The sequence below is a fragment of the Pogona vitticeps genome, chromosome 2 (assembly GCF_051106095.1).
Source record: "Pogona vitticeps strain Pit_001003342236 chromosome 2, PviZW2.1, whole genome shotgun sequence".
Classification (NCBI taxonomy): Eukaryota; Metazoa; Chordata; class Lepidosauria; order Squamata; family Agamidae; genus Pogona; species Pogona vitticeps.
In genome coordinates, this window is record NC_135784.1 from 91,916,418 (window position 1) to 91,937,134 (window position 20,717).

The 20,717-nt window shown below is 41.7% G+C and overlaps 1 protein-coding gene across 11 annotated transcripts in view; it reads right to left on the reverse strand.

Moving 5' to 3' along the window:
- GRIA1 (glutamate ionotropic receptor AMPA type subunit 1) overlaps window positions 1–20,717 on the reverse strand; it is a 260,702-nt gene that overhangs the window by 78,887 nt on the left and 161,098 nt on the right. The gene's annotated exons all lie outside the window — the stretch shown is intronic.

Below are 20,717 nucleotides of genomic sequence, written 5' to 3' on the forward strand. Positions count from 1 at the left end.
ACTTACTGTTGTGTAGTAAGTCACAATTAGAGTAGGCCCATTTAAATTAATGGAAATTACAGAGGAGTTAACTTACCAAATCCCCATTGATTCAATGGGCCTCTTTACTGTGACTTGCTACATTAAGCAACAGGATTTCAGCCATTATTGGATGCCATGTATCACTGAAGCTGGTGGTGCAGTCCTCAGCATACTGAAAGCCTTTTTAAGATGTGCATTTTGGAATAAAATACACTTAGAAATATGCATCATGAGAAGAAGTGTATCTTGAAACAGGTGTTTTGTGAGAAGATAAGCATGTAAATGTGCATTCAAAAATGCATTTAGATACAAATTTCCATTGATGTGGAAACAAATAGAACAGATTTATGGATAGGAATGGAAATAGAGCCCTAAAAGATTCATCACCTCTAGCCAGCAATGAGTCAAAGAACTCTTTCCCCTCTTCTCCCTAAGATCTCCATAATATTCATTCATTCATTCATTCATTCATTCATTCATTCATTCATTCATTCATTCATTCATACATACATACATACATACATACATACATACATACATACATACATATTCCATCTTTCTTAAAAGGACCCAAGGTGACTTACAATATTAAAAGGACAATATTCAAAAGCTAAAAACAGTAAATATACACATATTTAAAAAGAATTAAACAATTATCATATTAAATGGATAATAAAATAAATACTAAAAACACATTTAAAAGCAACAGAGCACAACAATCCAATTCAAAAAACTCATCTCAGTCTGCCAGTTACTAAGTAAAAGCCTGTCTGTAGAGAAAGGTCTTTGCCTGCTTGCAGAAGGACAGCAAATATGGCGTCAGCTTGGCTTCTTGTGGAAGGGAATTCCAGAGTCCAGGAGCAGCAACCAGGTGTGCTTGTGAGGGTGGTAGGACTGAGAGAAAGGCCTCCCCTGATTATCTTTATAGTCGATTAAAGCCACTTATGGATTTATAGGTTAAAACCATCACTTTGAATTGGGCCCAGAAATGGATCGGCAGCCAATGGAGCTGCTGTAAAAGGGTGGTAGTGGTTATGTGTTCCCTATAACAAGCCCTAGTTAGCAATCTGGGTGCTGCATTTTGGACCCTCTGAAGTTTCTGAACATTTTCCAGAGGCAGCTTTCTTTCTTTCTTTCTTTCTTTCTTTCTTTCTTTCTTTCTTTCTTTCTTTCTTTCTTTCTTTCTTTCTTTCTTTCTTTCTTTCTTTCTTTCTTTCTTTCTTTCTTTCTTTCTTTCTTTCTTTCTTTCTGTCTGTCTGTCTGTCTGTCTGTCTGTTTATTTAATTATTTAATTATTTAATTTATATGCCACCCACACTACCCAAAGGTCTCTGGGCGGCTTACAATATTTAAAATACAATAAAAAGACAAAACAATTAAAATGCAATTAAAATATTGTTACAATAATTCAGCCTAGATGTAACTAGGGCCCATGTCCCCATGGCCAAATCAGACCTCTCAAGAAATGGGCGCAGCTGGCACACTAGGTTTAACTATGCAAAAGTGTTCCTGGCCACCACTGAAACCTGGGCATCCAGGCTCAGGGATGAATATAGGAGCACCCCTAAGCTGTTTTCAGAAGGAGTGAAACCGCATCCAGTATAGGCTGAATCCCTATCCCTTGATCTGCCTTTTGACTAACCAGGAGCACCTCTGTCTTCTCTGGATTAAGATTCAGTTTATTCATCCTCATCCAGCCCATTTCTGACACCAGACACTGATCAAGGGCTGAAGATGTTTCCTGGGATTTAGATGGAAAGGAGATATAGAGTTGGGTGTCATCCAAACATCCAAACTCCAGAAACCTCTCCCAGCGGTTTCATGTAGATGTGAAATAGCATAGGGGACAGAACAGAACTTGGGGGGGCACCACAGACCAGTGGCTAGGGTGTCGAACAAGAGTTCCCCAACACCACCTTCTGGGTCATACACTCCAGGAAGGACCCCAGAGAGATGGCCAGAAGGATAGCATGGTCAGTGGTATCAAAAGTCACTGAGAGGTCCAGGAGAACCAACTGGGACACATCCCTCTGTCAAGTTTCTGGCGTAAGACATCCACCAAGTTGACCAAAGCAGTCTCCATCCCATAACCAGGCCTGAAGCCAGATTGAAATGTATCTAGAAAATCCATCTTCTCCAGGAAGCCCTGGACCTGAGAAGCCACAACCCACTCCACCACCTTATCCAAGAATGGAATATTAGAGACTGGCTGGTAATAATCCAAAACCATGCTGTCCAAGGAGGATTTTTTTCAACAGTGGTCTTACTACTGCCACATTTAAGCATGCTGGGATCCTGCTGTGCTATAAGGAGCCATTTCCCAATCCCAACCCGTTTGGATCTACTTTGCCAGTCCCTCTCTGGTAACTTCTATAAGCCAGGAGGGAAAAGGATCCAGTAGACAAATGGTAGCTTCAACATCTTCAAGGATCCTGGCCACATCATTAGGCTGCAAAAACTAAAACTTATCTGTTAATACAGGATAAGCAGGGGCCATAGTTACGTCTATAGGACTAGTATTAACTACAAAATCTAAGTCAGAGTGGACCCAAGCAATTCTGTCTTCAAAGTGCTGTTCAAATTCCTCACAGTGAGCTCTTCCTGAGGGCTGGCATATAATAGACCACAACAGACTGAGGGGACTCCAACGTCACACCCGAGACCAGGTCAGCGAGCTCAAGCAGGGAGTCTGTTGAGCAGCAGGGTGGGTGGTATACCAACAGAATCCCTATTCTGTCCTGGGCTCTCACTTTCAAATATGCACATTTAAACCCAGAAAACTGGGTGGATATGGCACCTAAAATACCTAAAATGTCTCTGGCATCTTTTCCTTTCGAGAACTACACAGACATCACAAGCACAGAAAGACTGGCTGATTGTTAAGAAAGATGCCCATAACCCATCCAGAACTTCAAGTTCTTAAATGAAGGAACACCCTAATGTAGGGCAACAGTTAGGCAGGAAACACAGGCAGTTTTACCCAGAAGCTGGCTTCTAAAAAAATTGAAAATCCTTAGGAAATTCCTTGCAATCCTTATCAGCATTATCCTATCAACAATTTCTCATTAATTCTTGCAAGAACACGACAAGCCAAGTTCTACATGCTGTTTATTGAATGTGAATGGGCGAAAGTGAGCTGGACTGTAATTAAACTGATCTGTCTATCCTTAATGATAACAAGCTAGTTCCCTGGATTTATTTATGCCATCTCTGCCATGACTGTAGTTTGAAAGAAACATACACTGACTCTCTCCCCCGCAACTCATCTTTGCTCAGACCTAGTGTCTGTGTTCTGTCTCCAGGAGGAGTTATTACAACTTAACCCTAAAACATGCATGCTTAAATACTGAATGTATCCAATGAATATTTAGAATATTCTACTTGTGAAACTGATATTTCATCTAAAATTTCATTCTGTTTCCGTATGTCTGACAAAGTGGACAAAGCTTACTTTAAAAAATAATAGTCTTTAAGGTCCCACATGTTTGGATATTAACTATAAGCCAGTGGAAGCAACTCACAGTGGTTGCAGCTTCTCTTATCACAGAATTCCTCACTCCTTATAGAAGCAGTGGCTCCCACTGACATGAGGCAAGCCCAGCATTTATTGCATCAGAAGAGGTAGTCAATAGTCTAGAAAAAGCCTGTGCCAAACAGAACTTGTGAAGATACCACAAGACTCTTTGTTGCTTTTGCTGTACCAGACACTTTGGGATGTACTCATGAACTTCAGAAAGTGAGGAGGAAGCGAGAAAGAGAGAGATGGGCCAAAAGATCTTTGTCACATCTCCCTTTCCCTCCCAAACATTTTTCTAGATGTTTATCTAATAGTAATTAGGCTTCATCAAGTCAATTGCAGTATTAGAAGCCCCTTTGATCTCTCACATAATGCAGCACAGATTATTTGAGGAGCCTGAGTATTTCCTTCTTTTCAGAACTAACATGCCCTCATTTTCTCCTTTAGTAAGGTTGTATCTACTGTATTTCAATCCCATGCAGCAAAAGACAAGGCCAAAGTGTGACGTTGACTTGAATTTCAATGTATATTTAAATATATTTATTTCAGCGAGTGATTCAGTGGAAAAAGTGTCAACATTTGCAAGGTGTATTAGTCACACAGAGATGCTCATCCAACCCTAACTCTCATGCACTTATGTAAAGTGTCAATAGGCCAATAATGTGCTCTGAAATTGAGGTTTGGGAATGAAACAAAAGCTATGGAATATTTGACCTTTTTGTCGATCAAGAGATAAATATTCAAATGTAGCTGTCAAGGAGCACAGTATGCTGGTTAAAAATACTGCAAAACACAATGTGCAATATTACCTACACTTTGTTCATAACCCATAAGTGCCTGGCTGTTTTGTAATTTGTATTTCACCCTTCGACTTCTGCACTAGTAACAAAATTAATGAAATTAACAAATATTTGTAAACTATTTTTATTATTTAAAGATAGGTTACTAGCACTGTTATCTGAAAAGAATGAAGGCGGGAAACAATATAATCTTTTAAGCAGCCTGAGGATATGGCCAGGACCCTTGGAGAGGTGGAGGCTATCATGTGTCTTGCCTTTCCTGGTTTCTAATAGCTGCAAGAAAAGACTGTTAAGAGTGGGTAGGAGAAGTGCTGAATGGCTCCTTGCAACAGGGTAGGACCCCAGCATTGCCACCCATTAAAGTTGGCAATAGTAATATCATTGCTAAAAAAGCTCTCCTTGGATCCCACAATATTCAGTAACTACTGACCAGTGTTTAATATCTTATTCTTGGGCAAGGTGATTGTGGGGACCTTTGCACAATTAGAACTAATGTGCCAGCTGTGCCCATTCCTGGAGAGGTGTGATCTGGCCACGGTGACATGTACTTTAGTTACATCCCAGCTACATTCCGATAATGCTAATCTATGTGGGTGTAGTGTTCACCCCTTATTTTGCATAACAAGTCATGCATTATTCATGTACTAAGCAAATGTGCTGGAGAGGCGGAGCCGAGAGAGAGGTTAAAAGGTGGATCCTGAGAGGAGGAGTCAGTCAGTCAGGAGTGAGTCAGTGAGTTAGAGTCAGAGGCAGAAGAGATAGAGATTGAGTTAGAGACTGGTTAAGATGATACAGAAGGTGGAAATTATATGGCAAGAAAATAGTATGTACATCTGAAGAATTTCTGTGATTATTAAATTGACTTCACATAAATAAGTTTTGTTTGCATTCACCATACAAATGTCTAATCAAACATTATTTATTTTGTGGATTGAAGTAATGGTGGCAGTGAAAGGAAAACACGACTGGAACCTTTGTGAGGGCACAAAATGTAGGTGCCTCAAGGAGGTGAATGTCACAGTGTGGCTGTCTACTTCAGTGACAAACTGACACACAGTTGAGCAGCAAAACAGTCTTTAAAAAAAACAGTAACCGAGAAGCAGACGTAAAACCAGCTTAAATGTTTTTTTTAGAAGACCTAGAAAAAGACACAAAGATTAGACATGTGAGCTTCACCTGGAAGACCATTTTAGTGCCCTGGGTCAAAAGGGTAGTCATTCTGCCCCAGGTGTGGCTCTGGCTGAACATATAATAGGAACAGAGAAAGAAAACACAAAGTAAGGATGAAAAAATTTGAGGCGCTTGAATGCTGCCTTTTCACCTGCAGTACGTGCCACACAAGGTCCAGAAATGGGAAGCCGGGAGTTCAAAATTTACAAAACAATTTAAAATACCTAAGTGCCCATTTCCATTTCTTATTTAGGAGATTGAGGGAGCAACCTGTTTGGTGCCCAGGCTATAGCCCCTGGAGGACCCCAGGATTAAATAAAAATAAAAAAAATATCTTCTATGTTGGTGCTGGAAGGGCATGGGAGAAGTTTTGGAAGGCTTTGTGGCTACAGAAATGATCTTAACTATAGACCATAGCTTGCCTACTGGTGATATAAATAGAAAGCTTTGGAAATGATATAATTATCTATGAATAGAGAAGAAGAGCTGAACACCCCATCAATAAAGATTTTTTGGATCCCTGAAGGATGGTAATTGTGATGAGATGGGTTTTTGAGTTAAAATCTTTTAAGGCATATGGGTTTTGTAATTAAGAAATAAGCCAGAGAGGTTCCATTTTGTTTCTTTGTATATAGTATCTGTGCTATGCTGACAAGTTGTTTTCTAGGCGAGCAGAGAGAATGTTATTCTGAAGGCCTGAGAAAGGACTGTGTGATTAGATAGATTTGTTGTGACTCTTTGAGAAACCACCATAAACCCAAATAACATCTGCTGTGTATGAGAAAGAATTCATGTGATGTAACAGGACTGTTTGCCTAGTAACGAACTCTGATTGGATGACATCGTGGGAAGGTGCATTAGGCCTTTGCCAGTTACTCTTGAAAAAGGAACTTTTTACCTATGGACATTGTCTTTCCAAGACCGACCTTTCAGTGATTCGTGACCTACACTTCAGCCATTTGGGACTTACCCTGATGTCTTTAGAGAGAGTTTGGTGGCCTACCTACATGGACTGGTTTCTATGATTTGCTGGATTACTTTTGGACTTATGGGATTTTTCCTAAGGACTATGCATGGACTATTTTCTATGGACTGTTCTATGGAATATTCTTTATGGACTTCTTTTCTTGGAATACTCCATATGGACTATGCTCTTGTAATTTTGTAAGGACTATGGTACATTTACTGGATTTTTCTTTTCTAAGGACTATGGGACATATAATGGATTTTTACTTTTGTTTAGGGGTTTTTATTCTATAGGATCACTGAGGACTATAGCCTTTTTATAACCAACTTGGATTATTTTATTTTACTAATGATTTCCTGGACTGGAACTGTTTGTATTCTTTTTAATGGCTTTTTGGGTTTTTGAATACTTTTATATTTTTCATGTTTTCTTTGCCTCACTACATCTTTGTAACTAAACAGCACAATGCTAGATTATTTGTTTTGGTTTAATTTGGCTTAGTAACATGTTTTTTCTTTAATAAAATAAAGATTATAAAACTCATTTGGTTTCCTGAACAGTACACTTGTCATAGGGTCATCTGAGAGTGCTGCCTCGGCCTAGCTTACTTAGAGTCCTGTCAGTGGTGCAAGTTAAGTCTAAGGACTACAAAGCCCACTTGACCTTTTCACAATAATATCTGAGAGTACCAGGGTGTTCTTATGTGGGCAGACCTGCGAGAAGGAGTGTTGTAGCATGGCTGGCTGAATTTGGACTCTTCAGCTCATTTTAGCATGTGCAAACTCCTGATTGCTCTCTGTCCAAGCTTACACGTGTGTTTTCGAACCCGTGTTCGTCACAGTAATAACCACTAAAAACGTAGAGAAAGGGCCTTTTCGGCAGCTGCCCCCAGACTATGGAATGCCCTCCCGACTGAGATTCGTCTGGCGCCGACGCTGATGATATTTAGGTGCCAGGTCAAAACCTTCCTGTTCCAAATGGCTTTTAACTGAAATAACATCAATGTGGGTCTGATGGCAATTTTTACAATATATATTTTAATTGCATTTTAATTATTTTGCCCTTTTATTTTGCCTTTTTATTGTATTTTAAATGCTGTAAGCCGCCCAGAGACCTTCGGGTAGTGTGGGCGGCATATAAGTTAAATAAATAAATAAAATAAATAAATAAAAGTATTTTAGTAAAATATTTCAGCTCCTGCCTTTCCCAGTTGCTGGGTACAAACATCCCATTTCAAAGATGGTAGTCAATATAACAGGCTGGAAGTTGATATAATAATCTATTTATAAAAAGCACAATTAAATGCTTTACACCTGCTTACTACTCTTTCTATTAAGTGCTTAGATTATAGTGCCTTAGAGGTAGACTCTTTTTGCTAAAATGCTTGCTATTCACCCAGAGCGCATTGGGTGCAAGGGACTACAAATATAAACAAAGAAACTTATAAATGTCCATTGTGTAACGGGAAAAAGCAACTGTTCATAAAGCCAGTGAAGTGGCAAATCTGGGCAGCAGAAAGCAAATATATTTCTATTTGCATTAAAATTCCTTTCTCTCTTAAAAACTGGTCCATTAAATTTAAAAACAAAAGACAAGCAGTTAATACACTCCAGTGGAATTTTGCCAGCACAGTAGAGACAAAGTCCCTGGGAAATGCTGAAGAGGTGAGATATGAAAGATACATTTAAAATAGCTGTAGTAAAATATATACCGTTTCCTTGAAAATAATACCTAAACTGAAAATAAGCTCTAGTATAATTTTTCAGGATGCTTGTAATATAAGCCCTACCCCAAAAATAAGCCCCAGTTAAGTGAAACCCTGCCCTCCACCATTGTGCAGCAACCAGAAGATCTTGACTGTATTTGAATAAACGTAGATTGTTGTACATGAAAAAAGAGATTGTTTTGGTCCCCCTCCTTTTCTCCCATGATCGGCTTTTAAGTTACTTCTAAATTTGGTTGTTGTTTTAATATGGTAACTGTATTGTAATGCTAACAGAATTAGTTAATTTTCTAATGTTAATACTAGAGATTCCCGAATGGAGAAGAGAAGAGTGAAAAGTGATGTGACTGATCATCTATTTTTGAAGAGCTGTCACATGGTAGATTGAGCAAGCTTGTTTTCTGAGATTCCAGGGCATATGACCCAAATGCACTGATTCAAATGATGAGAAGAGAAATTTTGACTAAACATTAGAAAGAGCATCTTAACAGTAAGAGCTGTTGGACAATGGAATAGATTATCTCAGAAAGTACTATATCCTGATTCATTGGAGCTTCGTATATGCTCATCTGTCAAGGATTTTTTTTACTGTGGATTTCTTGTATAAGCAGATGTTTGGACTAGAGATGGACACTTATTGTGGTTTGGTGCTGTTCGCTGTGTCAGTACCACAGATATTGTCTGAGCATAACCCACGTGCTCCCACAGGTGCCCTGTTAGAAGCAGCACCATGGGCTTCCTTGCCTTGCTTCTTTCTCCGTGTGCCCATGAGAGGAGATGAGATGCAGAATCCAGGGTGTCTCTAAATTCCTCTGGGTCTGATCTGATGAACTGCTTAACCATGATAAGTAATCATCTCAAGTTTGGACTCAATGACTCTTGAGTTCCCTTCCAGTTCCATGGTTCTATGAGTCTATGACGACTACAACTTACTTAGTTTTAATTATATCCATTTTAACCCAGGTTCCAGGGCGGGTTTGGGTATGGAGACTGCCTTGGTTGCCCTGTACGATGACCTTTGCCGGGATAGAGACAGGGGGAGTGTGACCCTGTTGATACTCCTGGACCTCTCAGCGGCTTTCGACACCATCGACCATGGTGTCCTTCTGGATAGGCTGGCTGGGTTGGGAGTTGGGGGCACCACTTTACGGTGGATACGCTCCTTCCTGGCTGACCGTGTCCAGAGGGTAGTGCTGGGAGACAGTTGCTCTGCCCCATGGCAGTTATGTCATGGGGTTGCTCAGGGCTCAATACTGTCCCCCATGCTGTTCAACATCTACAGGAAACCGTTGGGAGAGGTCATCAGGAGGTTTGGGCTGAGGAGTCAGCAATATGCTGACGATACTCAGCTCTACCTCTCGTTTTCCACTAATCCAGGTGAGGCGGTTTCTGTGCTGAACTCGTGTCTGGACCTGATAATGGACTGGATGAGGGTTAATAAACTGAAACTCAATCCAGACATGATGGAAGTGCTGTTAGTGGGTGTTTCGCCGGACAGGCTGGAGGGCTGTTTCCCTGCCCTGAATGGGGTTACACTCCCTCTAAGGGGCAGCCTGGGGGTGCTCTTAGACCCCAGTCTAACTCTGGAAGCCCAGGTGGCCTCAGTAGCCAGGGGCACCTTCCTTCAGCTGCAGAAATTATATCAGTTACGGCCCTACCTGGACGAGCAAAGTCTCATGACAATTACACATGCACTGGTAACATCTCGCATAGATTACTACGATGTGTTCTATGTGGGGCTGCCTTTGAAGATGGTCCGGCAACTGCAACTGATCCAGAATCAAACTCTGCGGCTGGTGAGTGGTGGGGCCGCTAGGGGACATATCAAGCCAATTCTGTTTAAATTACAGTGGCTACCAGTTGCTGCCTGGGCCCAATTCAAAGTGCTTGTTTGGACATATAAAGCCCTAAACGGCTTGTGCCCTGGATACCTGAAGGACCACCTTCTTCCATATGAGCCTACCCAGCAGTTAAGATTTAGCCAGGGGGGCCTTTTGAAAGAGCCATCCCTCAAGGAGGTGAGAGGGATGGCTTGTAGAGAAAGGGCCTTTTCGGCAGCTGCCCCCAGACTATGGAATGCTCTCCCGACTGAAATTCGTCTGGCACTAACGCTGATGACATTTCGGTGCCAGGTCAAAACCTTCCTGTTCCAGAAGGCTTTTAATTGAAATAATATCAAGTGTGGGTCCTGATGGCAATTTTTAGAGTATGTATTTTAATTGTATTTTAATTGTTTTATCTTTTATTCTATTTTAACTGTATTTTACTTGTTGTAAGCCACCCAGAGATCTTTGGATAGAGTGGGTGGCATGTAAGTTGAATGAATGAATGAATGAATGAATGAATGAATGAATGAATGAATGAATAAATAAATAAATAAATAAATAAATAAATAAATAAAATGTTAGTGTGACCCTAGTTGGTTTCCAGTGCTGGGGAAAAGACAGGATATAAAATGAATGAAAGGGTGAAGGAATCAATCAACCTCTTATATTTCCTGTGTTCTTTTTAGTCTTTTCTTGCCTTCTCCTTGTCCAACTTCTTGTCTTTGTCTACTTAGTTATCTTTGCCCCTCTTTCTGTGATAGCTGCTTATTCCTCCCTTCCCATTTTGATTTGCTCCATTTGCTGTATTGTCTTTCTCCCATGTGTTGTAAATCTTTCATCTTCCTTGGTGTCCTTTATTTGTTCCACTGTCCATATTTCTTCACCTTGTCAATTTCCCCCTTTCCCTGTCTCTGCTGGTTTCTCAATCCTCCTTCTTTGTAATCCTCTCTGCTCTTCTTTTTGTTTCCATCCTTCTCTCGCCATCCTTTCATTTTCCTTCTCCTCCTCAAAGAACCCATGTTTCTGATAGTTGTAGCAGAAATAAACTATGGCTGACAATGGGGCCCACCCCTTTTTCCAGCAGAACCATAACTAGAGTGGTGCAAGTGGGGCTCTGACCCAGAGTGCTGAAATTTAAAGGATCTCCAGAGCTGTAGCCATTTTGAGCATGTATGCTGCCTCCATCTGTTCCTCCTTGGCCAGAAGGGATCAGAAAACGAAGGGCTCACAATGGAAGCAATGAAGCTGTTCACTGGCAGATCTAGGTTATCCTTCACATTCCTCTGACCACTCCCCCAGATATGCTAGTCTCATGTGACTGAAGCTTAACTGATAGGGCGACAGTTAAGCTTCAGTCACATGAGACTAGCATATCTGGGGGAGTGGTCAGAGGAATGTGAAGGATAACCTAGATCTGCCAAAGCCCCTCACTGCTAAATTGCTAGTCATATCTTTGCTTTACAGATCAGTTCATCACAGAGACATGTCTTCTGGAATGGCTTGTGGGGGCTCTGCTAACATCCCTTGTGGCTCACAGCCCAGCTCAAGCTAGTACGAGAGGGTAATAAGCTGCTGCACTGCATGCCTCAGTCTGTACCAATCTCTGTCAAAACAAGTCCCTTGTGTGATGGTTGAGATAAATCCCATATTTAACTGATGGACATCAAAAAGCATACAGGCTGAGCTCCTCTGACTCTGAAACATACTGACACAGTTAAAGAAGAAAGCATTAAGTGAGACAATAAATACTGGCAGAGGAAAGAGTGGTTTCCTGCCTACTACAACAATGTAAATTATTGCTGCAGAGTGAGCAGGAAGAGAGAGTTAATATTTATGGTGCAGTTATATAAGCACTGTTTTCATAAAAACTGACAGGACAAATGTTCGGTCTACAACAGTGTGTATTGAAACTTTTGGATCAATTACAGAATGTTGTAGATGTTTCTCTGGGATGCTGGTGCACTCAGCATTCAAATGAGGAATGAGAAATCCACAATAACAGCTGCCTTCTATTCCCCCCCTTTTTTTCTATTTGTTTCTCAGTGGGAATGCTTGCATTTATCATTCCTGGTGAATGAATGGCAGGGGATTGCCAATGGGTGATCAAGAGCAGTTCAGCATTAGAATTCAAACACTGTAGGACACTTCCCTACAACATTTTCCGTGGACAAAGGGGCTGCCATGTGGCAAAAGGAACACTGCTTTCTTTTTCTTTTTCCTTTTCGTTTGATTTCCTCTGTATTGCACCTTATCAGACTGTAAAAGCTAATCCTCTTGCAGAATTTTCAACAATGGACCTTCTGATGCAGAGGAGCAGCAGGAGTTTGTGGTTCCAATTTTTGGAAACACTGGACTTATTTGCAGTCAGGTATTGTTACCACTTGCACTGTTACTCCAATATTATCGAGCTTTCATAGGGCCAAATTCAATGTTAAGCAGAATTTGCCTTTCTTGTTCCCTCAAGAATGGGATTTCTGCACTGGAACATGCTCCAACAACCAGGCTTAAAGTTGTATTATTTTTTTAAAATTCTGTTCTATTTTATTTCAATGCCACCATTATGGGACCCAAGGTGGCTCACAAAATACTAAAGAACATGCCAGTTAAAAAGACAAAAATAATTGCATTAAAACAATTGAATATATATTAGTATTAAAATGATTATTTAAAACTATTTTTTAAAAAATACCCTAAAGCAGATTAAAACATACATGAGATAATATGCAGCACCCCAAAATCAGCACTCTTCACTACCCAATTCACTGCTAAAATTCTGTCTAAAAAGTGTGGTCTCCACCTATTGCTGGGAGGACAAATGGGAGCGGGACAACCTTGCTTCCTGGGAAAGGACATCCCACAACTGAGGAGCAGCCACAGAGAAGGCTCTCTCTCATTCCACCACCAGACATGCCTGAAAGGGCAATGGGACTGAGCAAAAGGCCTCCCCCTGAGGATCACAAATGCTGAGATAAGCTCATGCAGGGACATATGGTCCTTCAGATAACTTGGACCCAAGCTGCACAGAACTTTATATGTCATAACCAGTGCTTTGAATCCGAAGAGAAGGAAAACTCCGATTTCAAACCTCCGCTGCCTAGTGGCTATATTCACTGATGGAAAAGGCTTCAGGAGTTAACCTCGAGGCAAAATCCGGAGCCGCAGTCCCGGAGGCAGTTCGTGTCGTTCTAGCAACTCCTGCGACGTCGCTGGGACCAGTTGTCTCGGCTCTTGCTTTTTCACTGGACTATTTCAGCAAGGTGGAGAGGGGGGATTTGCTGCTTGGGTAACAGCCTATCCTCTATATTATTTTACCCAGGCTTTGTGCTCTGGAAAGGACACTCATACAGAGCACGTTACCATAGTCTCTCAAGACTGAAGTATGCCTAAGAGAACAGAGCCTGAACATGATTAGGGGTACAAGCAGGTGATTTACTGTGTTTCTACTATTCATTATAGATATAGCTATGATTTTCTCCAGAATGAAACACTAGCTAAAATGGGTGATCTGTTAAACTGCACACTAAACTTGGGCTTTGGCTCTTAACACATAATTTGTTTTTTAAAATGTTTAAAATGTATTTTATTTTGTGTTATTTCAAAGCCTGGCGGAGTGGAAAAGTGATGAGAATACTTTTAATAAATAAAATAAACTTTTATAAATAAAATAAGCTATCTATTGTTCAGCTTCTAAGTGTAATTTCTTTTTCTTTTTCTTTTTAAAGGATGGTTGGAGAGTGGGGAACAGGCCAGAATAGTTTAAAACCATTACAGTGGCATCTCCTGGGTGTAATGCCTTGTATAATATCACTGTGTGCTTGTGAATCTGGCAGAGCAAATATTCATGGCAAGCATGACTACAAATTGCCAGGGAGCACTAGGAGAGAAGAAATGTTAACACTAATGCATTTTCATGCTTCTTTTAGTTTAGAAAGCTTTTTGGGATCAGTAAATCATGGAGCGAACGGGGTGGGGGGGAACATTTCATTACGGCAAGCTATCCAGCTGGGCTTCCCACTGTATCTTCAGTGTCAATCGATTTGGAAATGCACAAATCAACCTCTGCTGTGTTGTTTTTCTCATCAAATGTAAATGGAGCAGCGGATCTACAGCACAGGAAATTTGAGGTGGCTGGCCTGAAATTGCTCAGTTTATTCACCATGTTAAAATGTATATTGGTTAAAGTCTTCTCAGGAAGATATCCTTCTGCCATCTGCTGTCCATCAAAATCCACTGATACTTGCAATTCTCAGACTTTGGTCAGTCTTTTAAAATAGTCTATATTTTATGTCTAGAGGATGGTAAATATTACTTCCAATCCTTAATTATATTCCCGTGGCCTGAAAATGAAGGGCTGGTTGTGAGACAGGAGATGAGGCGGGACTCCCACTCGTCCTGCCCCATCAGTGAGACAGTGAATAAAGGGGGAGAAAAACCCTCCCCAAGGCCAGATGCAGCATCACAGGAGTCTCGCCAGGGGGCGGAAGTAAAGGAGATGCTAGAGGAGTTGAAAGAGTTAAACATAAAAAATAGGTCAGAAAAGGCAGGAAAGGAGGGAAAAGGGGGAGGAGAGATAGAAGCAGGAATAGGAGAAGGAAAGGAAAGGAGGGGAGAGTTGCCTCTAGGTTGGGAATGGGTATTGATGCAAGATCCTTGGACTCAGAAATGGGAGAGACTAAGAATACCGAAGGAAGAGGCAGATTATAAAAGAAGAACAGTGATCCCACCTACACCCTCCTATTGGGGAGAAGCTGAAGTGAGAGAGTGGAGAAGGAAATTGAGAGAGGAGAAAGAAAGGTTAGAAAGAGAAAGGGAAGAGAGGATTGAATGGAGAGCCAGGGAGATGCGGAGACTAGCCGAGGGAGAACAAGTTGGGAAAGCTTGGAACAGGAGAGAGGTGCCCTGCAGGACAATTTCGATGTGGACGAGACCGCTTGGTCCTCTGTCACTTTGAAGGGGTGGACTCCCCTCAGTTCCCAGGACCTTGGAATAACAGTTATAGTACCTTTTGCATTTGACGGATGGAAGCCCCTTCCAGACCCGTTGGAAGAAGGAGAGCCAGCACACTCACCAGTTAAAGACACTTGTTTAATGTTTGATATACAAATAAATGTTCCACAGTTTTCACTGCAGCCAGTGTTGCCTGAAATTCTTGCTAAAGAACAAGACCTTCTGACCAAACCCTCACACTGGTCTCCAGCTAGAGTACAAACATGGAATTAATAAAATTAATACTAGTACTAGTACTAGGGGACGTGGTGGCGCTGCGGGCTAAACCGCAGAAGCCTGTGCTGCAGGGTCAGAAGACCAAGCAGTCGTAAGATTGAATCCACGTGACGGAGTGAGCTCCCGCCGCTTGTCCCTGTTCCCGCCAACCTAGCGGTTCGAAAGCATGCAAATGCAAGTAGATCAATAGGGACCACCTCGGTGGGAAGGTAACAGCGTTCCGTGTCTAAGTCGCACTGGCCATGTGACCACAGAAGATTGTCTTCGGACAAAACGCTGGCTCTATGGCTTGGAAACGGGGATGAGCACCGCCCCCTAGAGTCGAACACGACTGGACAAAAATTGTCAAGGGGAACCTTTACCTTTACCTTTACCTAATACTAGTACTACTCCTCTAACCAGTGCCCATAGAGGCAATGCTGGCTGGGATCAGGAATCAAGCATAGTTCCTAGTCTTTTAAATTCAAACATTCGGAACAAAAGGCAGCAAGTACTTTAGCATCCTGGGAGCAATACTATAAGCAGTGCTCCAAATAAAGCATGTATACCGTTTAACCTCCCACATGTAAAACTGGTTCTCAAGCCATCATATTTGATGATGTTTGTGATTCTTTTCTCTGCTTTATTCTCTCCTCACTGACGTAAAGAGGCCCTCAAACTGACACACTTCTAGGACGTATCCTGCTACACTCCCGAGAATCTTCATGTCTAGCTTTATATGTTATCCATCTAAGCATGCACTTGCACACCCCACATATAGCACATCTATACGGATTGTGCCTTCCCTCAGCTACCATGTGATAGAGAAAACGCTGTCCCTTTATTTTGTCTGTAGGGATTTTTTTAAAAAAACACACAATCTAAATGAAATAGCACAGTAAATGCATATTTCACACAGAAGCACTCTGCTGTAGACCTACATTTTATAACTGATGACAGTTTATCTTGGTCCCTGCTCTGATGAATATTTAGCATAATGCTTAGTCAAGCCCAAGGCTGAAGTCTCCATTCTGCAATAAGTCACCAACATCAAACATATTTTGCTTTTATCGTCCGTGACACACCATATGCATTGTACTTCTGTGTCTTCAACTTGCATTCCTCCTGAAGCGCTCCATATCTGCCAATCCCACCCCATCCTGCATTCTGTAGCACTTCTGACACCACAATTATGCCTGACCTAATGGCTTGGACCTGAGCAGTATCTGGATGGCAGATCACCAGGGAATACTGGTCACTCTACTAGGGAGAAGGTTTATCTTGGCGGAACACACGCTTACACGGAGCAACACCCCAATTTAATCTCTAGGAAGTTCAGGGAAATGCAGCAAAGAATCCTGCTTGGAATTCTGGAGATTCATTGCAAGTAAGGACTGACAACATTGGGCTAGATGGACCAATGGTTTGAGTCAGTGCAAAGAAACTCGCTGTGTTCCTATCTACTAGTAGGAGCCTAAGTTATGTTGGCTTAATAAAGTGTGTTTCATAGTTTACTAAACTGGCTGGATAGCTCAGCGAGTTAGGTATCTGGCCATGGAACCAGAGGTTAGGAGCTGTAGCAGCACAATTCTCCACTGTGCCTGCAGGCGGAAGAGCCAACCAGTGTAGCCACGGGCAATCTGCACAGCCCCCAACACCCTCCACCCCAAGAAGAAGGGAGTAGTAAACTATTGCTAAGTACCTTGCTCTATACCTTGAAAACTCTGGAAAGTCACCGTAATTTGGAATTAACTTGACAGCATACACCAGCCACTATGAATAATGTGGCCTTTCCATTTGCTCTATTTGTGTATAAAAGCATGAATTCCACCATTGCTTGCCACTAACTGGCACAGATGAGGTTTTAATGTGCTGGCAGCAACGAGCAGAAATATGCCCTTGCAGTGAATGTAGTCCTAGTAAAATCCCACCATTGTTCTGACAGGACTTTAACAAATTGCTGCACTACATGGTCTAAAATACCAACATGTTTTACAACGTTTTTCTTGGGGCAGAAGGGTCCCCTAGGCACCTGCCAATAATTCTGAGGATCACTGGCTTCTCCTCCTTCCATTTCACACCTCCTTCCCCCTCAAGGCCTGGCATCTAAATGCACAGTCTCATCCTTCCAACTGCGGCAGAGAGACAGTTTGAGCAGAGCCAGCCTTTGTCCAGGTCTCTTTAATTGTCTACAATTGCATGCCTTGTTATATTTTTTTCATCATCATCACTATAATATGAAATCCCTGTCAGTGAGGAAGCACAATGATTAGGACAAAAAAAAAAAGATAGAGAGATAGAGATTATTTCATTAGAGTAACTACCTTCATTGCATCTCCCCCTGTAAAGTGTGGTGGGTATATAGCACCCTATAGCACTTCAAGCGCTCTCTAGGTGGTTTGCAATTTAATTACACAGGCTGCACATTGCCCCCTCCACTGAGCTAGGCACTCAATTTACCAACCTCAGAAAGATGGAAGACTGGGTTAGCCTTAAGCTGGCTACCTGGGCCCATTGGGATCAAACTTGGGTCATGAGCAGAGTCTTGACTGCAGTACTGCAATTTAACCACTGTACCATGAGGTTAATTCCACTCCTGTAGAGAAGGAGTAGAACAATACTCAGCTCCAAGAAGCCAATGGCTTTTGTAAACATTTTAAAATATTTGTGTAAAAGGTTTCTGCCACCCAGTTCTGGATTACCCTGGTGAAATTTAGGCATTTGGTATTCTAGGCAATGTCTGTGAAAGTTACTTTTTGGACAAGTCTCAAGATACCCCAGCCAGCATGAGTAGTGTTCCAAAAAAGTAACTTCTCCAAATGCTGTCTCTTTTACTTACTTATTTGCTTGCTTACTTGCTGAGTTATTTACTGCCTTTCTCCCTATAGGGGACCTGAGGTTGCTCACAACAGATAAAACAACATATTTTAAAGCACTATATACCGTATCATATTAAAAAAAACAATTAAAATATTATTAAGCTTTTAAAAATCAAGTTTAAAAGCAATTCAGAATTATTTAGAAACCTGTTCTTTTTAAAAAAAAACTAGCATTCCTGAGATAAGTTACTGCTTAAAAGCCCGTCTGAAGAGGAAGGCTTGACAATGGAAGAACAAGAAGGAGGGGGCCAACCTGGCTTCTCAGGGCAGCTCATGGGAGCAGTCATGGAGAGGGCCCTCTCTTGTGTCCTCATCAAGTGAAGGTGGTGGAACCAAGAGAAGGGCCTCCCCAAAAGATCTTATACTGTAAGCTGAGAACATTCATACAGGTGATATAATCTTTCAAGCAGCCTGGACTCCATCTATAGAGGACTTTATGCATCATAACCAGAACTGGGCATGGAAACAGACTGGCAGCCAGTAAAGCTGTTGCAATAAGGGAGTTACATGCTCCCTATAACCAGCACCAGTCAGGGGTCTGTCTGCAGCATTTTGAACTAGCTAAAGTTTCCGAACACTCTTCATATTAATAGCAGCAAAACCCCCAAAACTCTGGACAACCTTTCCCAGCAGTTTCATGTAAACGTTGAATAATGTGGGGGACAGAGCTGAGTCCTGAGGACCATCACAGACCAATGGCCAAGGTGTTGAACAGGTTTCTAGATTCTGGCCTGCTATCACCAGGGATGTTGACAAGTCTTTGGGTATGAGTCCCAAGTCTGGGTCCAACTCTCTGGTACCAAGTCCTAAGTCCAAGTCTTTGGTACCGACTCCCGGGTCCAAACCTGAACTCTGAGTCCCTATTAAAAATAAGCATTTTCTCTAGGAAAAAAAAGGGAGAGGGGGTGGGCTCCAAGTCGCGAGTCGAGTCCTAGTGATTGAACAAAAAACAAACAAACCCAGAAGCGTTGAGTTGGACTTAGGTCCAACTTGATGGCAAGTCCCGTGACTCAAATCCCCATCCCTGACTATCACTACCATGTTGGTATACATTTACCTGTAAACATGTGAACACAATTATTATTATTTTAAAACAGATCTCTGGCTTGGTAAGCTTTTGTATGCTCCCATACATCTCATCCCATCATGTTGTCTAGCTAGAAGATTCCCCCCACCCTCGTTTTCATAGCTTGTACAATTCCCCTCTTCATTTCTTATATCTGGCCACTGAGATACACTCAAGCACTGCTGCTGCTGCTTGCCAAGCCACACCTCTCGCTGTCTTTTGGATCCATGAATATTCTGTCCCTTTGCATCTGCAATTTTGTGACCATTCTGAGCCCTTCCGTTGCCATGACACTCCCTTCTTCTCTGATACTAGATGAATAGCAAAACTGTACCATTCAAGGCAACACTAAGAAAGTAAAGTACAGTTAATTATTTTAATGGCTCATATGCTGAATCCCAATGGCTGGCTGGATAGCTTAGTGGTTTAGGTATCTGCCTATGGAGCCATGGGTTAGGAGCTTGATGCCCCACTATGTCTGCTGTGAGGACAGTCTCCTGTGTGGCCCTGGGCAAGCTGGAAAGTCCCAGGGAGCCCCCCAAAGAAGGGAAGAGTAAATCACTTTGGAATATTCTCCACCTGGAAAACCCTCAAAAGGATAATCATAAGTCAGAATTGACTTGATGGCACATAATTATTATTTGAGGGTTGAAGACTGTGTTCAGAAGTTTAAACCTTCATGGTTCCTTTAAGGTGAAGATGCCAATAGGAAATAATAAAAGAAATGTGAAGACCAGAACACCAGAAACATGTATCTTCAGGTAAGACACAAAACTGGAATTATTGAAGGCTTATTCATTTTGGATATGGGCATGACAGGAACTCAGGCAAATGGGCCCAGTATCAGGATAAATCTTAGCTAACCAGGTAATAGGGCAATTCAGACTCAGGAGGAGAGAACATTTTGAGTGGCTGAACATGTGGCAAAATCCAGCCAGCAGCTGCAGCAGTTCCTTCCATTCTTGTTAAGGGTCAGGTCTTGATTCTGAATCAAATGCAATTATCAAATTTTCTTCTCCTTCAGTACCTCTTGTCCTGAGATCCCTCTCCCCATCTGGAGATCCAGAGAAGCGCAGCAGTTACTTGAGACTTCAGATAGCACCTGAAGACCTGGGAGCCTTATCAATGTCATATAGAGTACAAGAATAAGGCTACCAGTATTTCAGGTAAATTTTGAAGCACGTGTAACCCATGTGCCTTGCCCATATCTACGCAAAACTATCAAGAGCAAGACATGTCCCACACTTACTATTCTCTTTAAGAATTACAGGCTTTATTTAATCCATGTCCAGGCAGAGTAGGAATGGCTATAATAGCAATGCTTATCTATCTGCCTTGTTTCCTTGAAGTGTTTTATTGTAAGGGTTAAACATAAATCTTATTTAGCATCTGTTAAGGACTCTGACACTGTCCCTGTTAGAGAATTGATTTGGAGGTGGGCTCATTCATCACTTTCAATAAAGACAGCTTGGTATTGACTCATGGTTGAGCCTTTTTGGTTGGCAGGAGCCTTTGGGGGCTAAGTGACAGTCAACACAGAAAATCC